Raw genomic sequence first — 16494 nt, 5'->3', positions numbered from 1 at the left:
GAATGAATGATTATGAAGTGGACACCATGTAGGCACCCCCCCCCACCCCTTGTCTCGGCCCCCATGGTGATCAGCGTCCTGGCTTTTCGTGGGAGTCTCCTTTCCATTCTGGGGTGACCACCTCTGTGGGCCTCTCTACCCGTGAAGGTTGGGTTTGGCCTTTCCCAGACTCGTGCGTGTGGGATGAGGGCGCATGCCCCCACGTGCAGCCCCCTGAGCCCGACGTCTGGGCTCGGCATGAGAGCCTGAGGTCCCTCCTGCTGATTGTGTGTGCCCCATAAGTTGTCACATGGTAGGTACTGGGGACGAGCAGTGTTCTGGGGTGCACCTGTTGGTGGACGGCTGGATCGTTCTGGGGTTTTTTGTGATTATGAGTAAAGTGGTAACCGACGTTCGTGTAGAGTCTTTGTTCGCGTGGAGCTGTGGGTTCATTTCTCTCGTGGAACGGCCCAGGGGTGGGATTGCTGGGTCCCACGGTCACGAGACACTTGGTTTCTGTCTTTAATCTTAGCCTTCCCGGTTGGGGTGTGATGGCCCCTGGGGGCTGTAAATTGCGCTTTCCCAATCATTAGTGAAATCAAGCTTTTTCGTGGGCCCGTGGGCCATGTGTATGCTGACTTTTGTGAGGTGCTGTCAAGTCTTCGGTCTGTTTTTCTGCTGCGTTGACTGGCTCTCCTGTTTCTTTGTGGGCATCCTTTATATATTCTGGACACAAGTTTCTACTTGACTGTTTCTGACTTTGGATGGTGATGTTCTTGAGTGAGACTAGCGGGTGCTCTCCTCCAGGGGTCCCCTGTGTGTTCATAGGGTCCACTGGGGAGTTCATGGGGGGAGGTTCAGTGATACTGTGATCCGGGCCCCCAGCTCCTCGGTGGCCCTGTTGCTTGTAACCACACAGCCCGGGTTGGAATTCCAGCTCTGTGACTTCCTAGCGGTGGGACTGGGGGCAGGAAACTTGGATTCTCTGAGCTCCAGTGCCCCTCTCTGTCACAGGTGGTCGAGTGTTCATCTTGCCCGGCAGCGGTGGGGAAGTGCTTGGCCCCAGGCATCCAGGTCCCAGGCACAACCCGGGCTGAGCATCGCCCCCCCCCCCCGCCCGCCACCACATGCAACCGCCGGCCCTGCTGTACTTACCTCATGCATGGGGGCTGCTGACTGTTTACTGACGAGACTCGTATTTTCCTCCCGCAGGACTCCTGGGCTCTTTGGGGACTCGGTGTTGCTGGAGGCCGTTCCGGGTAGGTTCACGGCTGTCCCCACTCGCTGTCTGTAGCAGATTGGTATTGCTGGGACCTTGGGGGTGGGGGGGGCAGAATTTCTGGGGAAGCCAGATTCCTCCCGCTGGATGGGATCGGGGACCCAGTGTGACCTGGTGTGGTGGGATCTGGTGCCCCAGAGGTGCCCAGGTGCCCAGGGGAATGGCTTGGGGGACCCTGGGGGTGGGATATGATGCCCGAGAGAAGGAGCAGTCCCTGGCAGTGTGGATGTGGGATAATGGGGTTCGTGGGCACCTTGCTTCTGTGCTCTGAAGGTTGCTGCAGGCGTGGGGAGGGAGGGGCCTGTGGAAAGGCCACGTGTTAGGGTGGTGGGCATTGGAGGATGTCCTCAGGCTGGATACCTGGGTGCCACGTGGCCGCCATGCCCATGGGAGACAAAGGGGCCCATGTCCCCAGCCCAGGCTTGCTCGGCACGCAAGGCAAGTCCCTACATCTCCCTCTGCCTCCACTTCCTGAGCTGTAAACTGTGGGCATCAGCCGTGTCCCCTCCTAGCATGGTGGTGACGATGAAATGAGCTTAGATAGAACAGAGCCAGGCACGGAGCAGGCTGACGTCACAGCTGTCCTTTTCCTGTGTGGATCTCACAGCCATGCCCCGAGATGGGCTGCAGTCCTCGTTTTATAAACAAGGAAGCTGAGGCACAGGTGGGTCACCTGTCCTGAGTCTCAGGTGGAAGCCCAGACCTGGGACTTGAACCTTTTGTTGACCCTCCCAGGGAACCTGGCAGACTCTTTCCCAACATGCTCATTTGGCAGCAAGCAGACCAAGGCCCATATTGGACAGGTCTGTGCCCGCTGCCCCCCCCCTCCACCTGGTACATTGGACAGCGGGGCCTCTCCCACACCAGGGGGACTGGGGCAGGGTCATATGGGCACAGGCGGGGTTCGGGATGTCAGGGGAGAGGGAAGGCAGTCCAGGAATGGATCATGCGTGGTAAAAGCTTGGAGCTGGGAATTCGGACATTGGCCTCGTTGGTGCAAGTGTCTTTTGTATTACGTTGATTTTTAATGAGGAGAGGTGCGGTGCTCCTGAGCCAGGACTCTGGGGTCCGGCTGCCTAAGTGCAGGTCTTTCTTGGCCACTTATCTGTGGGACCCCGGGCAAGGCCCTTTGGCCCCCTGTGCCTCAATGTTCCCATCTATAAAATAGGGATACAACTTTAGCTCCCTGCTCCCCGCCCCCCGGCCCCCATAGGATTGGTAATGAGTGGATTGTTGCTAAGATTTCTGTATTTTACAATTTTTTTAAGCAGCTAGAGGACTTGTAGTGGAGGGAGCTGAGTTCATGGCCCCCTCTCCCGCTGCCCAGTCCCATCGCTGGAGTCATGGGGCTTGGCTCAGGGAGGACAGACTGTGCTCCAGACCTGGCAAAGACTAAGGCTGGGTCCTGGAAGACCCTGGTGGGCATGGCAGGGACACTCCGTTCCCCTCCCCAAGAGCTGGGAAGATTTGGAGACCTAGGGGAGGGTGCCTCCCAGAGGGGTTGTGGAGAGGGGGTCCTGGGTCATGAAATGAGCACCCAGCCCCAGCCCCTGCCCTAGAGGAAGGAGAGGTCAGTTGGGGGGCCTCCTAGAAGTGGCAGCTAGGCCCCTTCCTGGCTCCGTGGCCCTGAGGGTCACAGAGGGTCGGCTGGCTGAGGCTCCTGGAATAGGGCATGGGCTTTGGTGAACATGCGGTACTAGCAGGTGGTAAGTGCTCGTTCACGATTCCCCACATCTTTCTCTACTTCTTACTGACAGAGCTGTTTTCTTTTGTGGAGTGAAGAAGAGGTGTTAGCTGGGCCTGTCCCTGAGGAGGGTTTGGAGGAGTTGAGCACCTGGCGGGGGCCCCAGCCTGACCTGCGATGTCTGTGGCAGGGCTGAGATCAGGCACTCTGGGCTCCTCTGGGTTCCCAAACACCTTCAACCTTTGCTCCTCTCCCAGTCAGATCTATACCAAGTGCAGGTGGGGACTCGGAGGGACAGCTGGGGTCCCCTGTGCAGCCCCATTCTGCATGGGGTAAACTGAGGTTGAGAGGCAAGTGGGGGGAGTTTTAGTCCTTGTCCCTGACACCAGCCCGAGGCTGAAGTCTTGGGTTCCCCGGCGGTTCTGCAGCAGGCGGGCCTCCCACAGACCTGGGTGTGAATCCACCTCTGTGCCTCGGTTTCTTCATCTGTCAAATGGATGTCCTACAGGGTCATCGAGGGCATTGCTGGGCCCATAGCAGGGCTCAGCACATTCTGGCTCAAACCTGGTTGCTATCAAGAGGCTTTATTTCTCTGCAGAATACATACATTATTCCCCAAACACCTACTGTGTGCCAGGCGCTGTCCCAGGTGCTGGAGAAGGGCCTTGAGTACGGGAGGCAGATCATAAGCAAGTCATATACCCACAGTGTGTCCTGTGGTGGGGAGCCTGGGCGTGAAGAACCAGCAGAGGAGGGAGGGGGTTTGGGAAGTGTGTGGGTGGGCTGGGGTTGCAGTTGCAAATGGCAGAGAGTGAGGGGAGTCAGGGTGGTCCTACTTGAGAAGTGGCGTTTGAGCAAAGATCTGCAGGAGGCGAGGCAGGGAACATGCGGTTCTCTGGAGGAAGGGTGTCCCAGGCAGAGGGAACAGCCCATGCGAAGGCTCTGAGGCTGCATGGAATGGGCCTCTTGGTTTGCAGGAGACCATGTGAGATATGGGTGGGGTATCCTTGGGGCAGGCCTCTCTCCTTTGCTCCTTTGCCCTCCGCCCCCTTTCCCCCAGGAGACAGGAGGAATAGACAGGCTTGGAGGCTGCTTGCTTCCTCAGGCCCTATGCCCCACGTGGTGGGTCTCATCTTGGAGGTGGGGAGATGTAGGCGACCCCGGTGGTCATCCCCCTACAGTGATGAGCCCAGCTAGGTTTGGGTGCCTCTGAAGTTGAAGGAAGGCAGCTTTGCCTGGGCCGGGGGCCGGGGGGTGGGGGATGGCGGGGGTTTCCTTCCTCCTCCTCCTCTGCCTCTTGGTCCTCCATCAATCTGCCTTACTGGCCTAATGGGGAGCCTTCCTCCCATGGCTGAGTTATCTGCTTGTCATGCCGTGGCCCACCCGAGGACGATAAAAGGGCTTTTTGTCTGCAAGCACTTAGCTTCCTCCTCTGGGGCGATCCATCACGTCTGAGGAAGGAGGGAGGCAGACAGATGGGGGAGGGGGCGGGGGGTCCCAGGAGCCCCCGTGGCAGGACCCAAGTGGCTCCTCAGCCCAGAGACAAGGCCTGTCTGGGGACAGGCAGGGGCAGCTGGGAGCGGGACCTTGGGGGGAGTCGCAGGGGCAGATGTCTGAAGACCCAGACGTATGGACCCTTTGCCCCACAGCTCCTGGTTGGCGGCTTGAGGCCTTTCTGAGACCCTCACCCCGGGGCGGCCTGGTGGGGCCAGAGCCGGGGCTGGGGGAGCAGACACTTCTGAAAGAAGAGGCAGCAGGCGAGACGAGCAAAGGCCAGGGAGGACCTGGGTCCAGATCCAGGGCGGTACTGTTACAGTCGCAGCAAACACTCGCGGCTCTCTTGTCGCTGAGACCCAACTTGTAGTAAGCACCTTGTGGGGTTATGGCATTGAATCCTCAGAGCGACCCCATGAGATGGGGACCGTTGTTGTCCTGTTCTACAGATGAAGAAATCAAGGCACAGGGAGGTGAGGCGATGTCCCCAAGCTTGCAGGTGGCGAGGGAGGGTTTGAACTCAGGGAGCCCCGCTCTGGAGTGTCTGTGCTGGTGTCCGTCGCTAGAGGAGGTGGTGTTTAGTTCGGGGGGGTCTGTCCAGGCCGATGAGGGCGAGGGCTTGCTGTGGGTGGGGGCTGATCGCGGAGGGGGGCCTGGGTACTGTGGGGAGGAAGATTGGGACCAAGCATCCTGCGGGCAGACGAGTGTGCAGGTGTGTATGTTGGGAGGTTGGGGGGGAGGTTTGTGGGACTGGGCCCTGCTGAATCACGCCTCTCTGAAGTCCCTTTGCTCCACCTTGGGGCAGTAGGTCTACTGGCTTTCTCCCTGGTTGGGCGAGGCCCTGGTCCCTCCGCCAGGGGGTGGGGGGTGTCTCTGCTCTGGGCAAGCTGCCCCTCCCCCTGCTTTCCTTCCTTCCCCCTCCTCCCCCTGCCCCTCGCTCCATTCCCCTCCATCTCTCCCTTCGCCTCCTTCCCCTCTTCCTTCCTTCCCCTCCTCCCTCTACCACTCTCTCCTCCTTCCCTCCCCTACCCACAACCCCCCTCCTTCTCCCCACAGGCCACCCTCAAATGACAGCAATTAATGGTACCTCTGATGGCGGGCTGGGAGGACGGGGCTGACAGTTGAGCGTGTCTGCCTGCGGCTGGCCCTCTAATCGGGCCCGGGGGACGCCCCCTCCTGCCATGGCTCCCAGATGCTGCCTGCTCGCTCCATCACTCACAGGGTAGCAGGGAGCAGGGGCCGTCCTTGGTGGGCAGGCGCGTGTCAGCCGGCACAGAAGCTACCCCCCAGTCCCTGCCGTCCTTCTATTATTACCATTTTTTTCTTTCCTAAATGGGGGGCTCTGGGGTGACCCTAGTCCTACCCTAGTTAGTGACCACCAGGGTGCCCTTCTCCACCGGAACGTCCTCTCCGCTGGCCAGCCCCTATCCCAGAATGACCTCTGGGGTACTGTGCTGTGCCCCCATCCTTCTGTGTCTGCCCCCTTGGTGGGATGTCGAGGAGCCTTGTCCTGTTCTGGACCTGAGGCATCAGTTAAATGCTGGAGCCCCAGCAGCCAGGAGCCTACAGTGATGAGGGTAGCTACCCAGACCTGGAGTCTTGTCTGGTGGGGGTCTTCTGTGTGTTGTGGGGGGTGGGCAAGCATTCCAGCCAGTCCTGTCCACGCCGGGGTCTGGTGCTTGCGCATTCATCATTTTGCAGCAGCAATAATGAGGCCCTTGCTGTATGCCACAGCCTGCAGCTGGTGCTTTTCACCTCGGTTCATTTTCTTCTACAATAACTCTCTGAGGAGAGTGCTATTTATAAACCTGCTTTTGTAGATGGGGAGCCTGACAGGCAGAGAGGCAAAGTGACTTGCCCTAAATGACCCAGCAAGGAAGGAATAAATCCAGGATGTAACCCTGACCTTCCTTGTGCAGGGCTCATAAATCAGGGCTTTGGGGGTAACTTGGGTGGACAGTGAAGGAAGCCGCAGACCCGATTGGGAAGTGGGGAGGTAGTGTCTGGGCACCTGAGTGGGGTTAAGGCTGCTGATTTTAATGTATGTATTTCTCTGTGGTGGTTCACGAAAATCAGCCCTACTGAGGTGTAATTAACCTGGAGTAAGACATACCCATTTTAAGGATTCACCTCTGTAGGTTTGGACAGTGGAAAACATTTATCTGAGAACCACAGCAATCAAGATACTGAATGTTTCCACCTGCTCCAAAAGAATCCCCCTTCCCCCATCAGAAGCCCCCGCTGATCTGCCACCAAGGAAGTTCTAGAATCTTCCAGATTTTCATAATAAAATGATAAAGAATGCATTTTCTTTTTGGCGTGTTTTGCTTCTTTCTGCATGTTTCTGAGTTTCCTCCGTGTCTTCGGATGTATCAATAACTGCTCCTTTTTTTATTGGTGAGTAATAGCCCACGTATGAATGTACCACAGCTCATTTATTCATTCACGAGTTATGGGCCTAGAGGTTGTTTCCGGTTTGGGGCTCTTAGGAATAAAGCCGGCAAGTCTTTGTGCCTCTGACCGCTTTTTCTTGCCTTATTGCATTGGCCCACACCCAAGGGGCATGCTGTCAGCATTTGGGTTTTTATGGGTAGCTAGCTGTGGGCGTTTTTTTTCTTAACACTCCCATTTTATAGATAAGCAAACTGAGGCTGTGAGCGGTTAGGTGACTTATCTAAAGTCATTCTGCGAGGGCTGAGTGCTCTTTCTCCTCCTCAGAGCTGGGAAGGGCCAGGGCCTTGTGTTGCACTGATGTCTTTGCTGGTGCAGAGGGTCAATCCGGCCAGGAACTGATGGCTGGGGGGGCGGGCAGAACCGCCCCTCTTCCTGGAGGGTTTCCTCTGCTGGAGCGTGAGGGTGTGGTGGAGGTACCACGCCTTCCGGGTTGGGCACCGTAGGCTGGCTCTGCTGAGGGAACGTCAGGCCTTGCGTGATCCCGTCATCTCGGGCAAAGTCACGCAGGCCTTCCGGGGAGCTATTTTTGGGGCAAGGCAAGAGCATGACATACAGAAGCCCAGGAATGGGGGTGGGGACAAAGAGGGGAGCCTTCTCGTCCTTCTCCCTCGCCGGAGGGGTGTTAGCTAAGATGACTTTTCGGGGAAGGAGGGCCGTAAATTAAATAAGCAATCCCGTAAATAAATAAGTAATGAAGTTAGTGGGGTGCCTAATTACATCAAATTCATAATTATGGATGGATGCCTGCCCCATAATTGTACTTGTTTTTAATCTTTGGCTCCGACATGCGTCTCTTTCCATCTGACAGTAATCCCTGCCCCAGCTGGAGGGAGGAGGGAGGCACTGCCTTGCGGGGCTCCCAGTGAGCCTGGTGATGGGACCCCCCTGGCGCCAGGCATCCAGGCGGACTTGTCTTCATCTCTGTGGTCGGGTTTAAAAACCTACAACGTTTTGAAATTGCCGTAAATGCCAGTGATAATAACAGAGGTTGTAATAGTAATCGTGTTGCTCTTCACATGTTATAATTTACTCTTCCCCACCCCCTCCCCCTGCCCCCCCACTGTAAAGCAGAGATTGTTATCTCCATTTTACAGGTGAGGAAACTGAGGAACAGAGAGGTTAAGTGACTTGCCTGAGGTCACACAGCCAGTGAGATTCACACTCAGGCTGTCTACCCTGGGGCCAAGGTCATCCCGAGTGGGACTTCTCCTGCTGTCCCTGTGCTAGGCTGTGTTAAGGCTTCATGCATTTCCTGAGGTCTCCTCAGCACGTTGCTTGGAGGGAGAGGCTAATTTAGCATGGCTCAAGGCCTCCAGAGGCATAAATGCTGAAAAGATGATGTCATGCCTTCCACGATGGCCATAAATCAAACAGGAACCCTCTGAATAAAATAAAAATGTTTATTTTTCATTTAAAAACAGAACCCACTGCTGAAATTAAAATGCCCTCTTCTTTCTAGATCTTCCCTTTTCCCTTGGGTGGCTTTGATTTGCTGGCGTGGTGTGTACGCCTCACGCTGCCTGTGGCACTGGGTTGATCATTGTTAGACCCATTTTCCAAATGAGCAAACCAGGACTTGAGTGAGGTCACAAGCGGGTGGGGGCGGGGCTCCCATTCTAACCAGCTCCTCCCACCTGACCTGGGGGACAGAGACCACCTCAGTTCCCGCTGCTCTTGCCTGAGAAGTGTAGGGGTCTTGCATGCCCACGGCTGGCTTCGCCGGGTCCCTCTTGTGCTGGGTGGCCATGGCCAGCCTCACTGGCAAGCCCAGCTGTCTGGTGGGAAGAGGAGACCAGCTGTGCTCACATTGTTTTGGGGACAGAGAGGATGTCGGGTGGCTGGAGTGATGTTATCCCACGCGGGCCCCAGACCCCCAGCCAGTGCTGACACCTGCTTTTTCACACTCTGCCCTGTGTCTTGGGACATCTGCCCTTCTGAGCCCTCGACAGGCCTGGGCCTCCCTGGAGGAATTGTCCTGTGGACTGCAGGGAGGGAACGCCCTTCACTTTCTGGGGTGTGCTCATGCAGCCCGATGGGACCTGTGTTGCTGGCAGGGGCTGTCGTTCGGGCTGGCCTGGGGCCTGCATTCCCCTGTGCTGACTTCAGGTTTGTGGGGTTCGGGTGCTCTCCCTGCCCCTTGCTAATAAGCTTGGGATGTACAGGAATTGAGGACAGACTCCCATGAAGAATTGCGTGTCTTCAGGGTGCTCTGGGGGAAGGGGCAATCTAGGGAGGCTGCCCGGAGGGGCTGGAATGAGCACGTCTGAGCAATGATAAACGTCGTGTGTAGAAATCAGTAGGAGTACAACACTCCAGATGGGACCTAACACAGAGCAAATGCTGTATCTGTTACCAGTGCTGACCTTTCTGGACCGTCTGCCTGCCTTAGGGCCGTGCGAGGGTCTCCTGCAATCACCGTCATTAACATTAGCTTCATTCCTAATGATGCCTGGGCACTGCTTCTGTGCCACGCTGTGCTCTGAGTGTGTCCCAGACATCCACCTGTGTCCTCCTTGGGGCAGTCCTATGGGGTGGGTTTTGTATTTCATCAGCTCTGTTTTATGGTGCAGGGGGAGCTGGTGGCTGCAGAGAGGTTAAGTGACTCACCCAAGGTCATACAGCTGGCAGCGGGCGGAGGTGGGATTTGAACCCAGGCAGACCTATTCCACGCAGCTGCTATGAATTGTGGGGGATCTGCAGGCGCCACCTGCAGCCACCCATGAGCCTGGAACCAGACTGGATCTCTTGGCGGGGCTGCCCCAGCCTCGGGTCAGGCTCTGTGGGCCACCCAGGGCTCTCAGGCACGCATCAGCTGTTCTGGGCTGGGCGGGACTGGTCAGGACATGAGGGGTCTGCTTTTTGCCTGCCTGCAGCCAGCCTGGTGTCTGGGGGTGCAGACATAGCGAACAAGATGCCAGGGTCCTGCCTTGTGGATCCCACGGGCAATGCACAAAACAAACGTGGTATGGCAAGAAGGGCATATGCTGGCTGTGGTAATGCAGGGTGGGAGACAACTCTGGTTGGGGGGGGGCTCGCTTTATTTATTTATTTTTTGGGGGGCGGCTCACTTTAGATAAAGGAATCAAGAGTGGTCTCTGGGGAGGTGACATTGGAGCTAGGACCTAGACAATGAGAAGAAAGCAGGCATATGAAAAGAAGAGGGATGAGTGTTGTGGGTTCGAGAATAGCCTGTGCAAAGGCCCTGAGGCCATAATGTTTTAAGAATGCTGAGGGGGCCCACATGGCGGGAATGGAGCCAAGGGCACCAGAAGTGGTTCTCTGGATCTGATTCTGTAGACCTCGGGGGTTGGGCTCTTTTCATACTTAAGGCACAAACCAAGTTTAAGGGCTTTTGATTCTCCCTTTTGTTGTTTTGCTCATTGATTAACTTACATTTACTGGGCACATGGAATGTTCTGGACATTGGTAGGCCCCTAGGATCAGAATGATAGGATTGTCCATGCTTTTGAGGAGTTTAGTGTCCAGAGGGAGAGTGTCAGTTAAACAGGTGACATTGAGGGATCATGTGGAGTTGAGGTTGTCCCTGGGGTGTATAACAAGGTCTGAATTTTTCTGTGGTCAGACCAGGCCTTCTTGGACAAATATCAATTGAGGGGAGACCCGAAGGTGATCATTTAGGACTCATGAGTCATGGTGGAGACACACTCAGGCTGGTTTGGGCCACAAGGAGGAATTGATGGGTGCTCATGATGGCAAAGTTCAGGGTAAGACAAGTTCAGGCATGGCTGGATCTAGGGCTCAAACCATGCCTCGGGGAGCTTTCTTCTCTGTGGGCCTTGTTTGCAGGCAGGTTTCTGCCACTAGTACAGCCAGCCAAGGAGAAGGAGTCACTTGAAGCCCCGAGTGGCATTCCTTTCTCTTGTCGACTGAGACCTTCTGTACTTGTCTGGCTGTTTGCAACAGTTGTGGAGAGGTGGCCAAGGTGGTGGAAAGGGGTGCCCCAAACTCAGATGCAGTTGAAGAAGGGACTGAGGCCAAAGGGAGTGGTGGGGATTGTGGCTAACTGGCAAGCTGGATATTTTGATTTTCTCCTTCAGAGAAGCTAGAAATCTGGATTTTATAAGCAATGTCCTAATTTTTAAAAAACATTGTCTGTGCCAGAAAGAGCTTCCCTGTTGACCACAGCTGGCTGTCATCATTCCGTGGCCTCTGTTCTTAGCTATGACTTTCATCTCAAAGTATTTTGCCCTCTGTGATCTGGGCAGACTATCCCATGGAACGTAACAGGAGGTCCTGGGGCTTGGGGAGTCACATTTAACGCCTCTGGAGATCGCATTTCCAAAAGTTGGGGCCCAAGGCCACAGTAGTCCCTGCTAGAGCCCTCCAGTGGAGCTTGAGAGTCTCAGAGCAGTAAAGCTTTGTGGTTGGTGACATAGACTTGGGTCCTACTCTCCCTGGGTTCTAAGCTTTGCCGCTTTCGCCTTCTGCCCTTGGGCAAGTTGCTTCCTCCTTGTTCCTGGGTTTCCCCATCTATAAAATGGGTCGGTTATATTCCATGGCATTGCTGTAAGGCATAAAGGAGCACATAGGAGCCTGTGCCTCTGATGCCTGGCATCTTGGGAGCGTGTGTCCCCCTGGACTGGTATTAAATGTCCTTCCTGGTTTGGGTCCTGAAATCCAGCTGGCGGTGGCTGGGAGCATTCCTGGACACCTCTTCCTTCCTTTGTCGCTGGGGCGTGGGTTCCTGGGGCCCTGGAGCAGGCGGCCATCCGCCCCCTGCCTCCTGCCTCTGCCCCAGCCATCCCTGCCAGTTGCGCTGTGCTGTTTGCTGCAGGATGGCCCTGTACTTGGACATGAGTCTGGACAGTTGGACAGTGAGCCCGGCCCACTGCCAGCTCGCAGCTGCTCCTGGGGCGGGGGTGGGGTGGGGTGGGGTGGGGTGGGGGAATGGGCCTCTTTTTAAAATAAAAACAGGACCCAGGAGCAGAGCCCTACGGGACAGTTGGCTGCCTTTTGCCAGCGTGGCTTCTGTCCCTGGGTAAAAGAAGGGTGCATTTTTGTCTGATGAAATCTCCGTTCAGGGACCGAGGTGGTGGCCCATTTGGCCTCCTCGTTCTGGAGGTCCCTTTCTTGCAAGGCCCTTGTGAGTGGCTCACGGATATCTCTCTCAGGGAAGGGGGTCTGGGTTTCCTGGGTCTGATTTTAGCTGGCTTAGGCTGGGGAGGGAGTCAGCTGCGGGGTCCCTGGGGGGATTTGAGATGCCCACGTGCCTGTCCCCACAGCTTCCAGCCCCGTTCCCCAGAGTCAGGGCAGAAAGGACAGGGGGGAGGCCAGCATGTTGCAGAACGTCTGATGCTGCCGAATTGAGCCTCGATCACGTAGTGGAGGGAGTTGTGTCCGCTTGGAACCTGTGAAGGTGACCTTGTTTGGACAGAGGGTCTTTGCAGATGCGATCAAGGCAAGCATCTCAAGATGAGATCCTCCTAGATTAGGATGGGCCCGAAGTCCGATGACAAAAGTCCTTAGAAGACTCGCGGAGGAGAAGGCCCTTTGAAGATGGGTGCGGAGACAACAGGCTGAGGAGTGCTCAGGGCCACCATGGGCTGGACGAGAGCAAGGGAGGGTCCTCCCCAGAGCCTTGATTTCCGGCTACTGGTGTTCAGAGCCGTGAGAGAGTAAAGTGCTCTTGCTTTAAGCACCCCCGGTTTGTAGTAATTTGTCTCGGCAGCCCTAGGAAACCGATGCGGTCTTGTGAATTTTATTTTAATCACAGCTAAACTTTAAAGACCTGTCTGTGGCCTTCAGACCCCAGCACGTCTGGACCCTGTGACCACAGCTGGCAGTCCCAGCCATGCTGGCCTCCTGGCCCCAGGGCCTTTGCCCTGGCTGTTTCCTCTGCCTGGCACCCTGTTTACTGAGAAGTTTCCACATCTGTCTGTCTTCACCCGGGCCACTGCCGAACTGCCACTGCCTCAGAAACTGTCCCCAGCAGGTGGTGTGACGCGAGTGACATCCTGTCTTCAACTCCTGACCTCGTCCCATGTCAGTTCCACAAGGGCAGCCATCTCCGTCTTCATCCCTGCTGTCTCCCCAGTGACCAGTGCGGACAGTAGGGGCTCAATATATGTGCGTTGAATGGAGGACAGACCCAGGCCTGGGGTCAGGGACTCTTACCTTATTGAATGGAGGCGAAATTCACATCACGTGAAATTAACCATGTCTAAGTGAACCGATTTATTTGTTTTTCGTTCCCAAGCCATGTTGTACCCAGCCAACACCTCTGTCTAGGGCTAAAATATTTTCATCACCTTCTCCTCAAAGAGACGGAGCAGCCATTAGCAGTCCCTCCCTCATCTCCCCTCCCCAAAGCCCCTGGCGACCACCTGCTCTCTTATCTCCGTGGACCTGTCTATTCTGGAAATTTTCTATCAGTGGACTCACACAGTGGGTGACCTTTTGTGTCTGACTTCATGCACAGAGCATGACGTGTTCAAGGGTCGCGTGGTGGCAGGTGTCCATGCTTCCTTTCTCTTTATGGCCGCATTGAATGGCATTGTGTGGTCTCTGGAGCACTGGGGGGCGGGATAGGAGAGGGGAGGTGGGAACAGTCTTGTGTTTCTAGCTCACGCTCTTTCTTTCTCTTCCCTTGGTCCCAGCCCTGCTCCTGTGGGGACGGAGAGAGTGGGGATCCCTTCCACTGGGGCTGGACCTTGTGGTTCTCTAAGCCCCACAACGGGTGTGGTTTCTGTTGACCCTGAGAGAGGCAGTGGCCAGCGTGCCCCCATTTCACAGCTGGGAAGACTGATGCCTACAGAGGCAAGGGTCTTGCGTCAGGTCCTTCCTGCCTACCCTGGGGGACCCTTCTGCCTCTCCATCCATGCCTTGATGGCCTCCACCAAAGCGTGTCTTGTTAACAAGTCTTCATTGATCGTTTTCTGCTGTGCAAAGCTTTGCTGGGCAGACAGGTTCCTGGGGATGGTCCCCCTCGGGCTTGGAGAATGAGGGGTTCTTGTGCTACGCAGTTGACCATGTGCTGACTTACTCTGATCTTAAGCTCAGGCTTGGCAGCTGACTCCCATCGAGAAGGAGTTGCATGTCACAGTTTCTGGGTTTTGGTGGTTTGCCGTGTTCATGAAGTCGCTCAACAAACCATCGTCACAAACCATCCCGGCCCGGTTCCTTGTGGCGGCCAGGGAAGACCCAAGAAATGACCATGGCATGACACTGCCCGGCATTGAACCTGCCCAAGGCATTAATAGCTCTGGTCGGGGTGTGGATGAGTTCCTCCTGGTTCCAGGGCCAGTTTCTGCGAAGGTCTGGGCGCGCAGATCTGTGTCCAAAACAAACAGAAAAGAACAAAAGAAACCTATGAGTCCTGCCCCTGCCGCTTTGGGCTCCGCTTCCTGGCTGTGTTTTGGTGAGGCCGGTTTCACCCGTTCCTGAGTTTTGTGATCTGTTATGGTGAGAGCCAGCAGGCAGGAGACGGCGCCTGGATCTGGGGACTCAAAATGCGGCTTTGTGTTGCCGGCTGCTTTCTGTGGCTTGGTGTCCCCATCTGTGAGACGTCCCCACGGTGGCATTCAGGACAGGTCCCGGCAGCCTTCCGAAATACTCCATGAGGAGTTTCCTTGGGAAAGGCTGGAGGGTGAGTTGACAAAAGTCAACAACGTATGGCCTCTGTGGGGCTTCCTGACTGCTTTCCTATGAGCCACGTTTGTCCCTTTGCTAGTCCCGCGGCCACGGACCTTCCTTACACGTCTGTCCAGTCTGCCCGAGACCCTCTGTAGCCCCTCACCGACCAAATCATGTGGCGGGATGAATGCGGGCCACTCCTGCCTGTTTCAAACCCCAGCTCAGCCACTTTGGAGCTGTGTGACCCCGAGCAAGCCGCTTAACCTCTCTGGGCCCGTTTCCTTCTCTGTATTTTGGGATTCAGAAGCGCACCTGCCTTTTGTGGGGCTGCTGTGAGGACAGATGGGCCCACAGGTGAGGCACTTCTGCAGTGCTGGGCGCATAGTACGCTGCCACTGTCACCATCACCCTCGGGAGCCTTTCCAGTCTTCGGAGAGAAGTGACTAGCCCAGAGTGCTGATGACCTACTTCCCCCTCCACTCCCCGTCCTCCCTGACCTCATCTTCTCCCTCTGCCTCTCTCCACATCAGCCTCCTCTCTGCTTCTGCAACGCGCCAGACGCTGTCCCGCCTCCAGACCTTGGCCTTTGCTGTGCTTCCTGCCTGGGGTGCCCTGCCCCGCATCCCCAGGGGACGCCCCCTGCCCCCCGCTTGTCATCACTGGGGGATGCCATCTCAGGCGGGCTCATATCTTTGGGCCCAAGTCCTGGTTGTTGGGGGCAGGGGTGAGACTCCGGAGCCCCCCTTGGGGCAGGATCCCGCTGCTTCCCCTCGAGGCTGCCACTCAGAGCACTGTGGGGAGCAGAGCCGAGCCTGTCCCGGCTGCAGATGGGAAGTTGACACCCAGAGGAGCTCAGACTTGTTTCTGAGTCATCCAGACAGTTGCAGCCAAGGTTCAGACCCCTGGCTGACCACCAAAGCATCCATTTTGGCCCGTGTGTGTGTGTGTGTGTGTGTGTGTGTGTGTGTGTGGTTGGCTGTCTTTGTTCACCCCCTGGGCCTGTCACTGAGATGACCCTCGTTCAGAATACCAATGCAGGGGGGTCATGTTTGCTTTTCCTGAGATTACAAGTAGGGCAGAAATATTTTAAAGGCAAAGAGCCGGCCCCTTGGCCATGTCACGCCGGAGGACTGGAGGCCCAGGGAGGGGACCTAGGCAGCAGCTCTGGTTCCTCGCCAGGCCCAGGCAGGGGAGCCCACACTGCCTTCTGGGCAGGAGGCGGGCAGGTCCGACCCCCAGGTGGACGGGTCCGGCGGGGAGGAAGCGGGTTAAAGTAGAATTCGGGCCTGGAGCTCGCTTTCGCCTGCGAGGAGGGAATAGTGAAGAGGTTTTTCTACCGAGCTATAAAAAGGCCTCCCAGCGTTTCAGCTCCCGAGTGTCGGCTGGAAGCCCGCCAGGGTTACCATGGCGATGAGGAATTATTACTTACTGCCAAGGCTGGGAGAAAAAGCGAGTACTTTTGGCTTCCGAAGAAGAGGAGTGGACTTATGTAATTCTCTGTGTTTATAGGCCCGGAGTGGCAGGAGGCGAGGACGGACCGTGGAGGCCTGACACTGAGTTTTGGCCCTGGCGTGGGGTCGGCGGCTGGGGCTTGTGCCTGGTGGGCCTCGGCCTGCACTGGCCTCGGGGGGCAGTGGGCCGGGGGCTGGGGGCGGGGGGTGTCAGGCCTGGCTGCGGGGCCTCCCCAGCCCGGGGAAGGGGGGGGACGCCCGTAGTCTCGCGGGAAGGCAAGCGGCCGCTCGGTGGGGCCGCCGCTCCCTGTGTGGGTCCTGCAGGAAGGATGGCTTTGATGTTGGACGCCGTGTGTCTCCTGGAAGCCGGCAGAACCGTCTGCGTGTGTGGACTCCGCTGACCCACTTGCTGGCACATTTTACTTCTTTCTTTTTCTTTTCTTCTTTTCTTTTTTTTTTTTTTTTTTTGGTGGGAGAGTTACTTCAAGTTCTGTTTGGAGCTGACGTGAGTGGAAGGCTGGTCATGTGCTTGGGTAAGAGAAGTTTCTGGGCTTGGTGGT

General features: G+C 56.4%; 1 protein-coding gene across 30 annotated transcripts in view; it reads left to right on the top strand.

Moving 5' to 3' along the window:
• Positions 1–16494, top strand: part of NCOR2 (nuclear receptor corepressor 2) — a 208226-nt gene that overhangs the window by 27990 nt on the left and 163742 nt on the right. For 28 of the 30 annotated variants that reach the window (XM_046025469.1, XM_046025468.1, XM_046025454.1 and 25 more), the window contains exon 2: positions 1192–1238. The exons of 1 other annotated variant lie outside the window; for it this stretch is intronic. The gene's annotated coding sequence lies outside the window, so the exon portion shown is untranslated. Of the gene's footprint in view, positions 1–1191; positions 1239–16086; positions 16468–16494 lie in introns of those variants that run through there. One more of the 30 variants, XM_046025444.1, reaches the window with a different exon arrangement.

The sequence above is a fragment of the Meles meles genome, chromosome 12, assembly GCF_922984935.1.
Source record: "Meles meles chromosome 12, mMelMel3.1 paternal haplotype, whole genome shotgun sequence".
NCBI classification, from domain to species: Eukaryota; Metazoa; Chordata; class Mammalia; order Carnivora; family Mustelidae; genus Meles; species Meles meles.
This window is presented reverse-complemented; position numbering and strand designations above follow the sequence as displayed.